General features: G+C 40.1%; 1 long non-coding RNA gene across 1 annotated transcript; it reads left to right on the plus strand.

Annotated features, from left to right (window-relative positions):
- Nucleotides 1–16267: 16267 nt before the first annotated feature.
- LOC144054622 (uncharacterized) lies at nucleotides 16268–17196 on the plus strand. Its single transcript, XR_013294683.1, has 3 exons — nucleotides 16268–16678; nucleotides 16764–16835; nucleotides 16921–17196. It is a non-coding gene; the product is annotated as an uncharacterized LOC144054622 (long non-coding RNA).
- The last annotated feature ends 707 nt before the right edge of the window (nucleotides 17197–17903 follow it).

The raw sequence follows: 17903 nt of genomic DNA on the forward strand, positions 1-17903 counted from the left end.
CCTTTGTTTGTATCTGCGAATGTTCGTAACTAGAGAACTACCTGTAAAAAGCTTTATGCCTCTGTCGGAAGCTGTATTTCAGAACAATCTATTTACTTTAAGCATGCTTTTGTCATACTATTTTTTTTGTTTTGTCTTGTGTCCAAAGAAACAAATGCACAAGTATGCTTCTCCGCCGCAGGCTCCATAGGAGCTTAAAAGTTGATTTAGAACTTTGCCAAGGTCAACTGCTGACATCTTTAATTCAGGTATGTTGAGATGCGTGTGCAGCAGACTTGTGACATGTTGAGACAACACAGCACATGACGCCAAACGTGAATAATTAAAGCACTTGAAGATTAATTGGTAATGTTTTCTCTCTGTAGTGTTTAGTGGATTTTGAGGGATGGATGGAGAGGGACAAGTGAAAGGAAGTTTGTCATGTATTTTCTGCACACGGTTCCCTTCATCTGATAAAGGTCACTGAAGGCCATTTGCGTGTGAATACAACCGTGTGCCTCTCTCCAACCGTTTGCCAAATATAATATTAGTTCATCTGTGTCGCATGAATGTGTTTGGGCTCTCATGTTTACAGCTGAGGTACTTTGTGTTGCTGTAGCACGGTAGTCTTCATAAAGCAATCAAAGCACACCTTCAACAAGAAACATCCTTGTCATTTTCAATTCAGTCCATTTCCTCAGGAATAATACCCCGGTGTGAAAATATGTGCATTGGATTTAAATTAGCATAGCAGATTTAGTGCCAACTATGCATTGGTAAGATCCTTATTCTCTGCATGGACTGATGTTTGCCTTACTTTGAGTTGTATTACTGTATATGCTGTTTACTGTATATAGACAGTACTCAATCCATCTATGCTTCTAAACTTCATAGAATTGTCTGAACAGGTTCCAGGACAAACAATTGTTCTTACACTATCACAGTTCCACGTTATTTTGTAAAAAAGAAAAAGAAAGAAAAAACGGGAGTGGTAAAGTAGTTCATGAAAGCATACATTTTAAGACAAGGGCACCAACCTGTAAATAATAAAGTTTTTTCGTGTTAAATGTTATGATTTGCACATATCCATCTTTGAAGCAAAAAACTAAATGCTGGGAATGGTATGCGCACCCTTTCATTGGGGCCATAGATTTTCCTTCTACTCCAGGAGTTGGAAAATGGTCACAAATGTTTCCCAAATAGTGACAAAGGAATGGCAAATATTTGCTTGCTAATTTTGTCTAAAATAGCCACTGATAGTCGCCATGTGTCTTCCGTAAACACGTACACATTCACTCTAAGCATCGCTAAAAGTTGCTGACTGTTGTTAATGACAGAGGTGGCCCCCTGATTTTTGCCCCAAATTTTCAGAAAGTCGCCGAATCCAACGTTCGCTACCTTTGCAAGAGTTCGCAGCTCTTTGAGATACGGTCTTAAGCCACAAGTGTCTTCCTAAGAGGATGTACTTTGGAATTTGTTGCCTGTTCTGCACATCCTAAAACTAATTTTAATGTGTATTTCCTAGCACTTCTGATTTGAAAGGAAACTACAGAAGAAAAATATTCTTTCAACCTGTCTTGTCTAATACAACATAAAACACTGTGTTTTAAAGTGATTAAAACTACTAACAAGCTAGTCACCTTAAAAGACCTTTAATCACATTTTATTAATTCATTTTTATACTCAAAATTCCCCAAGAGAAGCATATATTGACAACTAAGGCTACGTTCACACTGCAGGCAAATGTGACCCAAATGCGACCTCTATCTGACTTGTTTTATGTCAGTCTGAATTGCTCAATTCTGATTTTTTCATATCCGGCCTGGGCCACTTTCATATGTGGTCCTAGTCCTGGATACATATCTGAATTTTTTCAATGTGACCGCAGTCTGAACGGCCAGGTCCCATATATCTGACTTTTCCGTCCTCAAAAGTCCAATATGTGCTCTGCAGCCATGCGGACCTTGTGGCTGCGTCAAGCATAAATCAAGCTTTTTTACTTACTTAGTTTGTACGTGAATCGGCAAAGTTGTTTCGAGTATCAGTTGTGACTTTATATTTGACTTTAATTTAATCCCACCTAAAACCTGAAGCTTAAAGTTGACATTTGCGGCTCATTTATTACGCGCGGCAATGACGTGACGTCATTGTTAGGGGAGGGAAAAAAAAGAGAGATCCCCGTGAGATGAGGCGCTTGAATAGGCTCGCCTCATTTTCACAAAATATTATTTCTACCTCCTCCCACATCACTCCTCCTGTAAATGTGAGATGGTAAAAATATGAGCCCCGACAACGGACTTATAGTAATCCGTGACCCTGACACGCTGGACCTTACGTATATTATATAAGACAATACATGAAGACCTGCAGTGTAAGGCTACGTTCACACTGCAAGGCATGATGCCCAATTAGGATTTTTTGTTAAATTAGATCTTTTTATGTACTCGTTCACATTACAAAAGCAAATGTGACTTCTAATGTAAACGTGACATGCACACCCACCATATCAGGTTTTTGATAACGTAAAGGCAGTGACATGCGGTCAGGATAGGCAAGGTAGGCATTGCCTGCCCCAGGCTGAAATGAAAGTTGAAGCCGTTTGGCTTTTTCTAATTATTTTAATTATTTCTTTCATTTCAGGAAGCCTTACACTACCTGTAGGTTTAAAAGTGACATTTGGTGATTTTCATACCTCAATTAAAAATGACTAATTACTTCGTCTGGCCTGGAGGTAAAAATGCTGCAAAAATGATCCTCCTGAAGGCACACAGCTACTGTGCTTTTCCCAGCCCTGTCCGCGTAGCAATGTGTGTTTGTGCATGCGTAGTCAGTTTCCCAGTAGAAAAGTCCTTTACGCAAATAGGCAGATCACTACGCAGCCTTTTTACGTCGCTGTATTATTCCTATGCGAATGTGCATTCGTGAATTCAAAACACACTTGCACAGCAAAGCGGTAAGATGACGCCACTCTGGAGAATATAAAACTATTTTCATACCTTTCTTTTGAGGGAAAACACCATCTTTTGAAGGATGGTAGACCAATGCCTTAGCTACCGGATATTCAGCAAAGTAAGCGACAAAGAATTATTAGTACTTTTCACAAAGAATGATGCAAAAGGAAAGATTGGCTTTGTGGAAGAGCTTCGATTAACTGGCTGTTTCACTTTTACATGATGTTTGGCATTGCTATTGCTATTGCTAACTTGATTTTGTGAGGAATTAGGCTGTTTTAAAGGGAGATATTTACTTCATTATATTCTTTCGATGTCCGGGCAGGTTTGAAATGGTCCGTTTTTCGTTGTGCGGCAAATGGGAGGCAGTTCACTGCAACGTTTGTGGCTGGCAGACTGTGCACTGGCTGACGGTGGCCCAGAACTTGAGCTGAGTGGCAAGTGTTGAGCTGCCGCTGTGGCGATGGGTACGAACTCCGCTCGAAGTCACCAAAAAAAAAAAAAGACTGTAGAGCAAAAATGTAAGACTTCAAAAGAGAGTAATGTTTTTTGTTTTATTTATTTTCCATACAGAGGAGGCATATGTTAAAATAGTTTTAATGTATGGCATCTTGTATCTGAGTATTAAGTATCTCGAGGTCAGGCTGAGTGACCTCTTTTTTTTTTAGAAATGAAAAAATGGTCACCCTCGCGTACACTCGCCTGCCGACACACAAATTTGTAATTGGTGTGTGCGTCTCAATTTGCGACTGCCTGCCTACCCAAACCTAGAGCTCACTGCACGTCACTGGGTAAAGGTCAGATGAGTCCATGGATACGCAGTGCAGAAGCATCGCATACATATTCGATTTATGTCCACATACGAAAGAAGCCCGGGTCGGATTTGAAAGAAAAAACAAACAGAATTCTACTGTTCACACTGCATGAAAAAAATCAGATACGTGTTGCATATAGGCAAGAAAATCGGAATTGAGCTACAGTGTGAACGTAGCCTAACATGAGATATGATAAAATGGTTTAAGGCACAATGAAGTCTTAAAGCACTGAAGTGGATGCTATCACGGCACTATTGTTTTGTCATCCCTTTAGCAGCTCTGATAGTTCTCTCCTTGCCCACGGCACCTGAAATATAACAGAAGTGTGTTTGTACAGCTCATAAAGGAACATTTGAGCTTTCTCCACACACTAAGCGAAAAAGTGAAAATTAACATCTGCAGAGGCAAATGTGGTCTGGACAAATCCATTTCAGCCTGCTTGTACCCCACGATATATCTAAATATTAATACTGAAATAATGATGATCTCATCTCAATTTACTCACAATTTGATTTACTCTGTTGAACTGAACACAAAGCAGGAAGATGTGATTTTTTTAGTTTTATGAATGACAGCCGGTTTATTGCCGTTTCTGCTAACCAATGGAACACTACAGCATTAATTTTGTTCTGCCTTTCACTGGAACGCTTTGACATAGATAGATTAACATAAACATAGTATTCTCAACTAAAAAAAAATCTTACATATCAAGTGCAATTGGATAATTTCTCACGGAACCACTTATGTGCACCGTTTGGGAATCACTGGTCTGCCCAATGCCAGGTTTGGGGAAAAAAAAGTTATTTTTCACACACAGGAAGTACAATTGATACCTAAATAGATACCATTTACAAAAGTGTACTTCTCTTTTCTGTTTGTGTCAATATCGTGATTATTTTATTTATCATACATGCACATGAATACATTATCGAAGACAGTAATAGATGAGATCCACAGTGGTGAAGTTCCCTCGTGACCAATTAAACATAACAAACTTTACAAGTGGCATTTGAAGAGAAATTGGCTCCCTGAAGTGTTGCTCAATATCAACAAATGATTTTGAAAATAATACAAGAATAAACCGTAAGCCAGTGGGGATTTAATGACATTGAGACCATTTTTCAAGCAGCCTCATACATACTATCTGATGTGGCATCATTGCAATCAAACACTTTAGCATTAGCATTGTTGCTAATATAACTGCAAATACTCCATGATATACCAAAGCAATTGGAACAATATATACAGTATTTTTAAATCATGTATAAGCATATTATCATGGATTGATCTTTAATCAAAATGGACCAGGTGTACAGTCGTGGCTAAAAGTTTTGAGAATTACACAAATATTAATTTTCACAAAATCGACTGCCTCATTTTTGATGATGGCAATTTGAATGTACTCCAGAATGTTATGCACAGTGATCAGATGAATTTAAATTATTTTCTAAGCCCCTAATTCCCATTTATCAGATCATCAAGAACTTCAAGGAGAGAGGTTCAATTGCTGTGAAGAAGGCCTCAAGGCGCACAAGAAAGTCCAGTAAACGCCACGGCCGTTTCCTAAAGTGGATTCAGTTGCAGGATCGGGCCACCACCAGCAAGCAAGTATGCGTGCATCTGCACGTACAGTGAGGTGAAGACTTTTGGTGTATGGCCTGGTGTCAAGAAGGGCAGCAAAGAAGCCACTTCTCTTCAAGAAAAAACAACAGGGACAGATTGATATTCTGCAAAAGGTACAGAGATTGGACTGCTGAAGACTGGGGTAGTCATTTTCTCTGATGAATCCCCTTTCCAATTGTTTGGGGCATCTGGAAAAAAAGCTTGTCTGGAAAAGAAAAGGCGAGCGCTACCATCCATCCTGTGTCATGCCAACAGTAAAGCATCCTGAGACCATTCATGTGAGGGGTTGCTTCTCCGCCAAGGGACTGACATTGAGAATTTATGGTCAATCGTCAAGAGGCGGGTGGACAAACAAAAACTGACAAATTCTGACAAACTCCAAGCATTGGTAATGCAAGAATGGGCTGCCATTAGTCAGAATGTGGCCCTGAAGTTAAATGACAGCATGTCAGGGCAAATTGCAGAGGTCTTGAAAAAAAGGGTCTTGTGAAATTATTATGATTATACTTCAGTATATCATAGTAACATTTAACGAAAAGATCAAAAATCACTGATGCAGCAAACTTTGTGAAAACCAATACTTTGTGGCTTTCCCAAAACTTTTGGTCACGACTGTACATGTCACTAATTACAAATTACAGCATGAAGGGAATAATTCATTCATTCATTCATTATATACTAACATAAGCAATGCTTATTGTCACATCTCATTCATCATTTGAGATTAAATGGTTCATATTAGCCTGGCTAACTTCTGCTTATCTTTGTATGGCATTTAAAAATGTAGAGGCAGTGTGGAAGCGTGTCTGTGCTGGGTGAATGTGTGCTGCTGTAGCTCATCACGTCTGGGCAGTGGAGCGGTGGCGAAAATCAGACCTGGCAGATGAGCATATAAAAGTCTGGATTGTTGAAGGCCTCTAATCCCAAAGAGGAAACCCAAGACTTTAATACTTAATGCAATTTAAAAAGATGGTTACCAGCCTTCACTTTAATTTCATCGCTGAAGTCACTGAGCGTGTGCGGTCTTCAGATGCATATGAACAGCACAGCATTTTACAGTATATGTTTTTGAAATGATGCTTGTGTTACCCTCTTCCTAATGTGTCTCTAAACATTGACAAATCTCCACACACCCTAACAGAAGTGACTATAAGTGTGGTAAAAGTGATGATACTGGCTATATAGCAATTTTTTTTCCAGCTAGTGTTTGACAAACTAACATGCACGCTTCGATCTCCCGGGTGATAGAGTGCATCAGAGTGTGTGTAACCGGCTACGCTGTGGCAGACCCGTGGACCTCAATGCCTGCCTTGAATAGGGAATGACTGTTAAATATTTTACTCCTGACATTCACAACATCTCATAAATCATTGTTTATGGATCATTTAGTCTTTCCTGTTGTTTGCACATGAGCACAAAAAACATTATGGAAAAGTGTGCGTGTTGTTTATATTATGGTCTCAGATAAAGACTTGTAAACATGCAACACTGATCAAGGACAAATACACACACATGCACACTCAAATCTTTATGTCTTTCAAAACAGAGCATGTCATTTCAGGAGCAATAACTTGACAAGGGTGCCTGCTGAGTGGGGGAACCCAACAAAACCCTAATAGAGGGTAATAAATTGTAGCAAGCAGTACTCTACACTGTAAAAAAAAAAATGTCTGTAGAATTAACAGTGAATTTCTGTAAAATTGTGACATAAAAAAAACTGTAAATATAAAAACAATGAAGAATTGTGTAATTTACAATAATATGTTGTAAAACTCTGAACCAGACAACTGTTGATTTGAAAGTAAGAATTTTTGGGAAAATTCACAAATTACTTTAATTTAAACAGATTGTTGGGTCTGATATTACAGATCCCCTTAGTTACTGACCGTGCACCAAGGAAAAAGGAGGCAGAAGCTGTTGCTTTGTTTTATTGCAACCGCGGCTGGGAGAGGAGAGGAGACGCAAGACCTTAACTCACGCTCGGCTCCGTCCGACTCTCTCTCCTCCCCCGGCCACCTCGTCGCTTTTATTACAGTTAAGTTTCAGTTTCGTTTCATACAAAACATGGTTAAGTTTCTGTTTTCATACGTCATGGAAAAATACAAAACATTAGAGAAAGTTGAGCGGCGCCTCTAAACGACAGTTGATAATATAAAAACATAAAAATATATACAGGATATTCTTTAAAATACACATAATGTTAAGACTACTGTTTTAAGCAACTTCACACAGATAAACTGTAAAACATTGGGATACAGTTAAAATTACATTAAAACAGTGTTAGAATAACACTGTCAGTAGGTTCTTTGGTACATTTTGTTTATGCCAAAAGAATTATCCATTTTACAAATTCATATTACAGATAACAATATTTAGATATACAGTAAAACCATGTGTAAAAAATTAAGTTTGTTTTTACAGAAAGAAACCTGGCAGCTGTGGTTACCAAAATAATTCTGTTAAAAAAAAATACTGTGCAAATATAAACAACTTTACAGAACCTACACTCTAAAAACAGTTGGGTCAAAAATAACCCAACTATGGGTCAAAACTTGATCAATCCTCTACTTTCTGGGTTGTTTTATACAAAATGACCCATTTTTTTTTACCCAAGTAAAGGATCTGACAAATATTTATGTGTTGTTCTACGCTGAAAGACCCATTTCTTGACTCAAAGTTGGGTCAAATCAACCCATAAAGTGGCTCGGTCCATTTTTGATGAATAATTGGGTTACTTTTGACCCAACTGTTTTTAGTGTCTATATAAGCCTATAACTGTAATCTTTTTAAACTTGGAGATTCAAGACAGTCCTTTACTAGGGTGTCGTGTATCAGTGGTAAAGTGGTTGTGTAGCAATCCTGAGGTTGTTGGTTAGATCCCAGTGCAGTGGTGATGGTGTCAAAGCTCCATGAGCAAGATAATGCCGCTCCAGTTGTTCCTGATGCTGTGATTGGTAGGAAGAAATGAGTAATCAAACTGCAAAGCACTTTGAGGGTCTTGTAAGGTAGGAAAGTGCTATACAATTGAAGTACTATTTTCCAAGAACATGCTACTTTTGCACCATTTTATACTATTTTCAGATTTGTTTATTGTACATTGAATCCTGGTAAAATTTAAAAGCAGTTACTGGAAGGTTCTGGAAAGTTGTTTACATTTGCATTGTATTTCTTACATACTTTCCCTAGAAACCACAGCTGCCGGCTTTTCCCCATAAAAACAACAGCATTTTTTTTTAAGTGTACTTTTTTATTTTGCTACCATTATTCAGCTCCTGAGTATATTCGTGTATGTTTATTCCGATGCAGATCACGTGGCTATTCTGGACGAGAGCTGTCGCACCCTAACCCTAACCCTAACCCTAACCCTAACCGCACACCAGGGTCAGAGCCAAATGTATGGAGGTAAATATGGTGCAAAACTAACTTGTAAAAAAATGTTGTACCTGTACAAAAAAGTGTAAATTTGTATCTGTAAAAGTTGTGATTTGTACCTGTAGAAGTGACAACTTGTAGTCAAAGAAGTCGCCACTAGAAGTCACAAGTGTTTTTTCTGCTGCTGTCCAGTCACATGAGTTTTGCACCAATTCTCTCGCTACAAATGGTGCAAAACTGATTCGTACTTGTAGAGCTCCGTGATTTGTACTCGTAGAAGAAGAGGGCGGGTTCTGGAGGATTTGGGCGGGCTAAAGCTCAACCTCATTGGTTGAGCGAATGACAGTGGGTTGAACTCAAATGACGCCACGTTCTTATCATTAATATGCACAAATCCGAAATTCCAAACAAACAGAGCAGCCACACCAGTTTACGCGTCATTTTGGACGAAGAGGACGTCCCAGGCGTGAAAATTTCAACATGGTTCAATATACAAACACCGTGTGGAACAGCTTAAACGTTGGTTGACATACAGAGCACTCAAAGTGGGCAGAAAGAAAGAAGTTTTAATATGGAGGTAAGATTTATTGTACGATCATAGCTCGTAATCCGGTGCTAGCTAGCTCATCTCATGTTGTTAATTGTCACGAAAACTGAACACATTGAAGTCACGATTTTTATTTCAAGATTTGAAGCCTACCAGTGTAAACGTACGATCAATAGCTTGTACCTGTAAAAAAATTATAAACTAAAAATACCTCATAAACTGCTGCTTAGTGCTTAGATGAGAAAATTACTATAGAGCTACAGAACCCTATTGAATGTTTTACAAGATAACCTAAACCTATAACCAAGAGTGGACAGTACTCAGCTACTTGTATTTGACTAACATTATATTCAAGTATCTGTACTCTTACTATCATAATAAAATGAAAACAAAATGTTTTTACTGCGAGTGAATCTTTAAGCCGCTACAGGTATTTTGTTAAAGTTAGTTTTGCACCATATTTACCTCCATACAAACGGACTCCTTGTATGTGTGTGGATGTGTGTTGAGGTTGATGGAGGCGTAGACCAACAGGCTAGTAACAGATACCGGTGAACTGTACAGACAATGTGAGCAGACTTACAATGGCATTTGGCTGCACAAGAAAGACAGCCAGAAAAAGAAAGGGAGCATGTAGTGGGAAAAAGTAGCATACACACCCCAGAAGCAGAGAGTTGAATGCCAAGGAAAAGTTATTTCCCCACAGTATAGTGCAGGATCTGCTGCTCTTTGTAAACAGAGCCCTCCGACAAGTCTCCAAGCCCCAATCATGTTGTTGATAAGGTCTTGCTCCTTTTTGTGAATTGCCAACACCACCAGCAGAAGCACTCTTGGCTGTACTTCTAGAACAGCCTTCTGTTTTACTCCCAACATTAATTTCAGGTCCTTCTCCTCTTAAGTGCCCTCAAAGAAAAAAGACGAATGGAAGACAAGAAAAAACAAGAGTGTTTGGACTGTAGTATTAAATCTGGAAAAGGGAAAATAAAAAAAGAAAGAAAAAAAGTCTGTCTTACAGTATGTGAGAATGGGGCATGGATATTGTAAAAAGAAAAAAAAACTGGTTTTGTCTGCTGTCAGCAAGATTAGAAATGCAATATTCCATCGCTGGAATTCATACAAGGCTTCAAGCAACCAAGGGAGAGGAACAGGAGAGTGATAGTGCATGTCATAGAGGGTAGAAAGGTAAATGAGTTCATCACTAAAAGCAAAAGAATCATTGGAAGCAAGGCAACAGGAAATAAAGGAAAATAACACCATGGCAAGAATATAGTCTATATTATTAAAAAGCTACACAAGGAACCAACGTGCTGTTGTCATGTTATTTTGAATGGCAATCGTTGTGTGATTCTGTTTGTGTACAGTTGTTTTAATGAATCTCTAACCTTGGCGAGGGCAGAGTCTGAATCGATTTTGTTGCCATTTCACTGAAAGCCACATTCACAACTAGAAGGTTGTTTTGGTCCAACATTGGTGCAACATTAAAGATAAATGGTCATTAAAATACAATTTAAAAAAGTAAACAAAGACAAATTTAAACAAATGCGCAATAGCCTACACCAGGTAAGGGCAATGATGAAGGGGGCCACAATTGCTTATCAGTGATACTGTGGGGCCACATACAGCAGGACCACACACTTTAGAGCCAGATGTATAACAAAAATGCCATTTTAAATACAAACTATTTGCATATGTCTGTTTTTTCTTGAACCACTGTACATTATAGTATCTTAATATTAGCGATGTTCAATATTACTTTTTGTTAGACAGATAACGATACTCAAATCTTCAGTACTCACCGATACCAAGTGCCATTAGTACTTATGATACATACAATTTAAAAAAAAATTAATGACAGATAAAAAAATTTAAGCAATTTTTTTTAATTGCTTGAAATTAATTGCAATTATATTTGTTCATAAAAGTCATTCTGCACAGAGCACACAATCAAATTAATAATAATAAAAAAAATATAAAAAAAAAGATAAATAAAATTAAACAAATAATCCAGTGGTCAGGGAAAAAAAAGTCCCAATCAAAATATGTGGTTGTAGGACGTTTACCTTTTAAGGAATACAGTGAAGCGCAAATAATTCAATTCAATATAATAGTGCTTCAAGTCATTTAGTAATATCTACAATGTTAAGAATTCCTCAAGCTGTTTAGTGTGTGATGTTTAATTATATCTTGTTTTGAAATCCATGCTTTAAATATGAAAGGCTGCTCTTTATTTCTGTTTCCTGTTTTCATGTTGTCAGAGCTAATTCAATTGTTGAGTACAATTGAAGACTTGTGTGCTCTCTTAGCGGAGGCCCCTGTGGCGGTCAATAAATGCAAAATAACCATTTCAGCCTTTAGTTCTGGTGTAGTAGTACTGTACTATACTCTATACATACATCATACAACAAAAAAATTATAAAACAAATAAAAAATAATAATAATAATTACACAAACTGTAGTTTTGATCCAGATTAAACCGTAAATTGGATTAAGTCATCCAATTGGGTCATCGATTTCGGATCGTTTTTATTTATTTATTTTTTTATTATTTTTCAAGAATTTTCAAATCATTATGCAAAATGTGCTCATACCACTTTGACTTTTGAAAATTAAGATTTCCCTTCTATTTTTTAATGTTATTTCCCCCCCTTTTTTTTCCCAGAAAGTGTCTGTTTAACAAGGAGTGCATACTCACACACAATCCTGAGCAAATTGGCTTGTGTTGCATCAGCATCCAATCTTAGCATTTCCTTGATTTGACATGCTTCATGTCTTCCTTTCACACTCTTAATCATGCCAACAAGAATAATTTAAATAAAGTTTCACCTAACAGTCATTATTTTTACCAAAGTGTACATAAATCAGATTTACTTTTTGCCTTCAGGTTGGCATACACGCACACACACACACAGTCCATCAAAATATTGGCCAGTTGAATTTCAGTGCACTTGCCCTGTGCCAGACAGGTGTAGCGTCAATCTTTTTAAGTGAAGAACATCAAAATCCAGTGTGGTCGCCATGGTGATATGTCTGAAGGGTGAACAACTGCTATGGCTGTCACTGTGAGGGCTTTTGACTTTGATTGGCTGGAGGCATGGCCTGTGGTGTTTTCGGGGTCACTGCTGGAATGTGGCACAGAGTGACAGAACTGACCTGCAACACACATTTTTATAGTAGGCCTGGGCGATTTATATGTAATATAATAGTTATTTTCAACTACTACTAGGACTAATAATAATAATAATAATAAAAATAATAATAATAGCAACCCAGTAGACTTTTTAAAAGGGATATATTATAGACAAGAATAAAGCAGGAAATCATCAGGCGGATCAGTGCTTCATCTGCGTTCTACCATGCAGACTATGTATCTGTCGTGTTGAAGACGGAGCTGAGCTGAAAGGCAAAGCTCTCAGGTTACCATTTGAGCTAGGCTCTATGGGGCATATTCTCTTGTGTTCTTCAATCAGAAATGGTGCACTGCTGCGCAAATTGCGACCTAATTGTAAACAGTTACTCACCTTCATGAAATGTACGCACACTGGCGTCCCCTATCAAATCTAGCAGTGCGTGTATTCATCATAAACATATTTCCTCTTGCGCGCTAAGGAGGCTGTACTAAGGACTAGCGCCTCTTGGAGGTGAAACATTATATTGCACTTTTTGATTCGATGAACTGCTTCCGGGTCCCGCTAGTGACGGCCGCGTAATGCCGCAGCTACCGACTCGTGCTGGTGGCTTGGAGTTTGTTTGCAGCTTATAACGACTACAGTCACTCTTACAGTGGCAATTATGACTTATTTTTTTTTTTTTTATTTATTTTTTTTTTTTTCTTTTTTTTGGGAGATCTCAGTATTGATCATTTGAAATGTCATCATCATTGTTCTCCCTTTTTTTTTTTTTTTTTTGTATGTGTGTTTGTGCGTGTGTGCGTGCGTGTGTGTGTGCGTGCGTGCGTGCGTGCGAAAAAAAATAAAAATAAATAAGAATTCCCATACCGTTCACCTAAACCGAACACTTCAAAATCCAGCCAGAGTCGTGGGGCCGCCAGGAGACCCAAAGGGGGACCAAAGAAAAGAAAGAAAAGCGAAGCCCAGCACCGACCAGACACCACCCACCGGGCCACTAACCTTCACCAACCCCAAAGACATCCCAACTCCAACAAATCAGGGAAACCTCAAGGGCCCAAAGGAGAAACTGAGGAAAGGTAGAAAGGACAGACGAAGCAGAGTGAGATCCACAGACACCAGCCTCCACCGAATCAATGACCTGAGGGAGAAACAAATTGTGTCTGAGTCTCGATAGATGCTGGTGTGGTGGATCTAGCATGCATGAAAATCTCCACCAAAGAGGGGAGCCGTCGACCTCCGCCAGGACAGAGCAAGCGCAACACCTCAGGGCCCCCCAGGCCGCGGCCGCGCCAAAGGACGACCCCCGGGCCCCGCAGGGGCCACCGGCCGGAGAGCAAACCCCGGAGCAGGAGCGCCCCCCACCCCAACGCGGCCCGCGCCCCCAACCCAACGCAGCAGGACGGGGCACTGCAGGCCCACCAGGCACCCCACCGGCCCACAACCCCCGCTCCCCCCGCGACCCCCCCGCCCCCCACCCCCGCCACCCACCCCAACCCAGCCCCAACCAATTATGACTTAGATTGTCAAACATTTGTTTTATTTGACATATGCCGGCCGTGAAATCCTTACAAATGCCGCACTCTCGTGTTGATTGCTCGGCAATCCTTAAACAACAAGCACTCAATTAAAAAAACTACAGTGTGGTACAGCTCCAAAAATGCATTCAGTCATGAGCACAGTACTCTGATTAAATTACTTTTATTGTATTTATTAAATATAGAATGCAAAAAAACGCATGCTCTTTCAAACTAGCCTGTTTGTTAAACCACGCGCACATCACTGGGGATGATCAGTATAACTTCCGTATCCATACGCAAGTCAACTTAACATTCGAAGTGTGAAATTTATTCAAATTGATCGCTACAGAATTCACATGTCTCAGGGAAGTTCCACAATCCGGGACGTGTCAGTGGCTCATACCGCTTTGATGGCTGCTCTAGTTTTCACAGGTTACATAGATGGGTGTGTCAGAAGCCGAGACGGGAGAATCGCCGTATGTTTCAAGTGCGTAAAGCCTGTATCTCACGTAGTGGCGAGGGTGAGCACACGTAGCGAGTTTGGCAGGCTTCCTTCAGTGTTGCAAAACGTTGCAAAGCCACTTGCCATACTCTCTCAAAGCCTCTTTATACTGTACTCTCAAACTGATTTTCTTGTCGCCATCAAAGTTCTCTCTCAATTTTTGACAATTTTCTGGCACTATGTGTTGGACAAAGATTTATTTATTTATTTTAATAGAATGTTATTGAACACAAGACAGATTTATATATGAAACTATACAAATATGTTGCATTATATTTATATATTTCTAAGTTTTGGTATGTGTTTGTATTATTTAAGCTTGGAAAAATCAAAGTGAGGGTGTATTTGTAACACACGTGTGTGTGTGTGTGTGCGTGTGTGCGTGTGTGTGTGTGTGTGCGTGTGTGTGTGTGTGTGTGCGTGTGTGTGTGTGTGTGTGTGTGTGTGTGCAAGCGCGTACATTTAGATGAGTGACTGACTGCACCACAATGACAGCCAGCATACAGTGGCACCGTTATGGATTTTTGCTGGAGGGCTGCTGTAGGGTTTCACAAATCAGTCTGTTCCTCTCATCCTTCTCGTCCCCCCCTCCTGTCACCCCCCATTCCTCCTCCTTTTCTAAATCAAATCTTCCCTCTAACCATACCAACGACAGCTTTTGATACCTTGTGATGCCCATGTTCATCAAGGTTGCATATGATTGGGCAAGAAAAGTTGAAACCGTGCAAGTTTCTCGCAGATTTTGCAGCTGAAGGTGATGTAATAAATTTGAATGGTGTATTTGTTAGGTCACCTAGCAAACACAAGTTTGGAGATAAAGGTATCCTACAGTCCAAAATAGCGGAAAGTTTTTCTAAGACTTTAGTCCAGAAATAAATAACCGGAGTACATAACCATAAAGCATGAACATAAGTGTCTGTAGTGTTTTGTAAACATTGGAGACAAATGTCGGAGTCTGAGAGTCCCATTTTCTTCATCATATATTGAGTAATGTATGTTCTGTGAATAATTTTATATTGGATAAGTTGTAAATTTGTGTGTTTTGTCATTTTAAATGCGTTTTCACAAACTTGAATCCAAAAGTCAGATTCCGGTGCTAAAGACAAGTCTGTCTCCCATTTTGAGATGGGTAAAGACATTTTATCAGTATATGAAAGTAGCTTATATATTTTTGAAAGTTTTTTTGTTGTTGTCGGAGAAAGCTTGTTAATATCTTTAGATAAAACAGGCGGTTGGAGCGTACCCCGAAGTGTTGGAATTTGTTTCTTTAATCATATTTTTAACTTGTAGATAATTAACTCTTTCATTGCCACTGACGTTTAAAGACGTCAAGTAAAAACCTACGCTTCACTGCCAATGACGTCAAAAGACGTCATCCAATGATTTATTATTTTTTTTTGAAACGGGTAGAGGAAACCCTCCCGCATGTCTGGTCAAAGTTTCAAGTCTGTCTGTTGTGCCTAAGGACTATTTTTGGCCCCTAGAGGGCAGCGATGACTCTCTTTTGACAAGATCGGGTGGGGCGTCAGTAGTATAAAAGGCCAGGAGGGGCTAGAGCGTCGAGGAGTAGGCGAGAGTTGAGAAGAGACGAAAAATGGCGACCGACGGTAAGAAGCAGACCACGCTTGATCGATTTTTTGGAAAAGGAGAAGCATCAACCAGTGCTAAAGTGCACCATTATGCTGACCGCGATGATGATGGTGATAAGGAGGTTGACGCCGAAGCTGCAGCGTTGACGCGGCGGCAGCTTCGTTCACGTCCTCAGGCCTCAGAGGCTAGCGGTGCTAGCGCCGGAAAACGTCGTGCACGACCGAGCACTTCTGCACACGAGGACGTTCAATCCGACGAAGGTGATGATGATGGCGACAATGAGGTTGATGCCGAAGTTGCAGCGTTGACGCGGCGGCAGCTTCGACCGCGTGTTAAGGCCTCGGAGGCTAGCGGTGCTAGCGCCGGAAAACGTGGTGCACGACCGAGCACTTCTCCGCACGAGGACGTTCAATCGGACGACGACGAAGAGTATCCTGAGTCCGATGGATATTCTTCGGAGGAGTGGGTACAGTCTGACCACGGAGAAAGTGATTCGGACAGTATTTCATCCGCAGAAGACGTCGAAGGTAAGCACAAACTTGCTATGAGATACTTTTCTAGCACGCTGCTAGCACCTCGTGTAACGTGAATGTGCATTCATAGATCGTGGATCGTGCTCACAGCGACGTCCCACTGCAAAGACGACAAAGAGAGGTATAAAAAAAGTGTTTTCAATACACCGCAACAACAAAAGAAAACGCTCTTTCGATATTATTGTAATTGTATATATTTCTTTCAGCTGCAGCTCAGAGTGACGCTCCTCGGAGTGAGCAGAATAAAGGTCCATCAACCAGTGGATCCAAGAAAAAACGTAAATATATATATTTATATATATATATATTGCATCACACTGATCTAAAATGAATATTATATGATATTGAAATGTATATTTGCAGATCCCCAAAAATCTGGCTGGCATGAAGCAGGCTGGCAGCCAAACTCCTTCCCCTTCACTGTGGAGCCAGGACCAAGAGGTGCCGCAGCAGAGCTGAATTCAACCCGGCCAGTTGACTTCCTGCAGCTCTTCATCACAGACGAACTTCTGCAGCACATTGCTGATCAGACAAACTTATTTGCACGTCAGTCAATGCAAAAACGGGCTGAAAGTCTGCCACACTGCAGGAGTCGTGCTTGGAAGCCAGTGTCTGTGTCTGAGCTCAAAACATTTTTTGCACTCCAGTTCCTTACTGGGTATATAAACAAGCCCAGTATCGAAATGTATTGGACTCAGGACGAAATAGAGACGACACCATTCTTCAGTCGCGCAATGCCTCGAAACCGCTTCCAGCTCATCTGGAGTTTCCTGCACTTCAACGACAACGAGACGGCACACAGTTCAGACGACAAACTATTTAAAATTCGTCCTGTGTTCAATCACGTTGTAAACAAGTTCAAGGAACTGTTTCAACCGGGCAAGAATATTTGTATTGATGAGGGAATGATGAGTTTCCAGGGACGTCTTTCGTTCAAAGTGTACAACCCCCAAAAGCCGGTCAAATATGGGATCAAATCATATATTTTGTGTGACTCCCAAAACGGCTATTGTTTCAATATGCAACCTTATGTTGGCATTAGTTGTTCTCTCCCCGATACAGTGTTCAACTTACTGGATCGTCTGCCAGGAAATGGGTACACACTATTCATGGACAATTTTTATAACTCTATTGCTTTGTGTGAACGTCTCCTGGCAGCGCGCACCAATGTTTGTGGAACGCTGAGGAAGAACAGGGGTGAACCCAGTGAGATAACGTGCCTAACCAACACTGGCCTTGGGGTGGGGGGGAAACTGGTAAGGCACAACACAAATGTTTTAATTGTGGCATGGCAGGACAAACGTTTGTTGAGGATGGTGACAACGTTTCACAAAGATGAAATGCGG

This window comes from Vanacampus margaritifer, chromosome 7 (assembly GCF_051991255.1).
Source record: "Vanacampus margaritifer isolate UIUO_Vmar chromosome 7, RoL_Vmar_1.0, whole genome shotgun sequence".
In the NCBI taxonomy this organism is placed as follows: Eukaryota; Metazoa; Chordata; class Actinopteri; order Syngnathiformes; family Syngnathidae; genus Vanacampus; species Vanacampus margaritifer.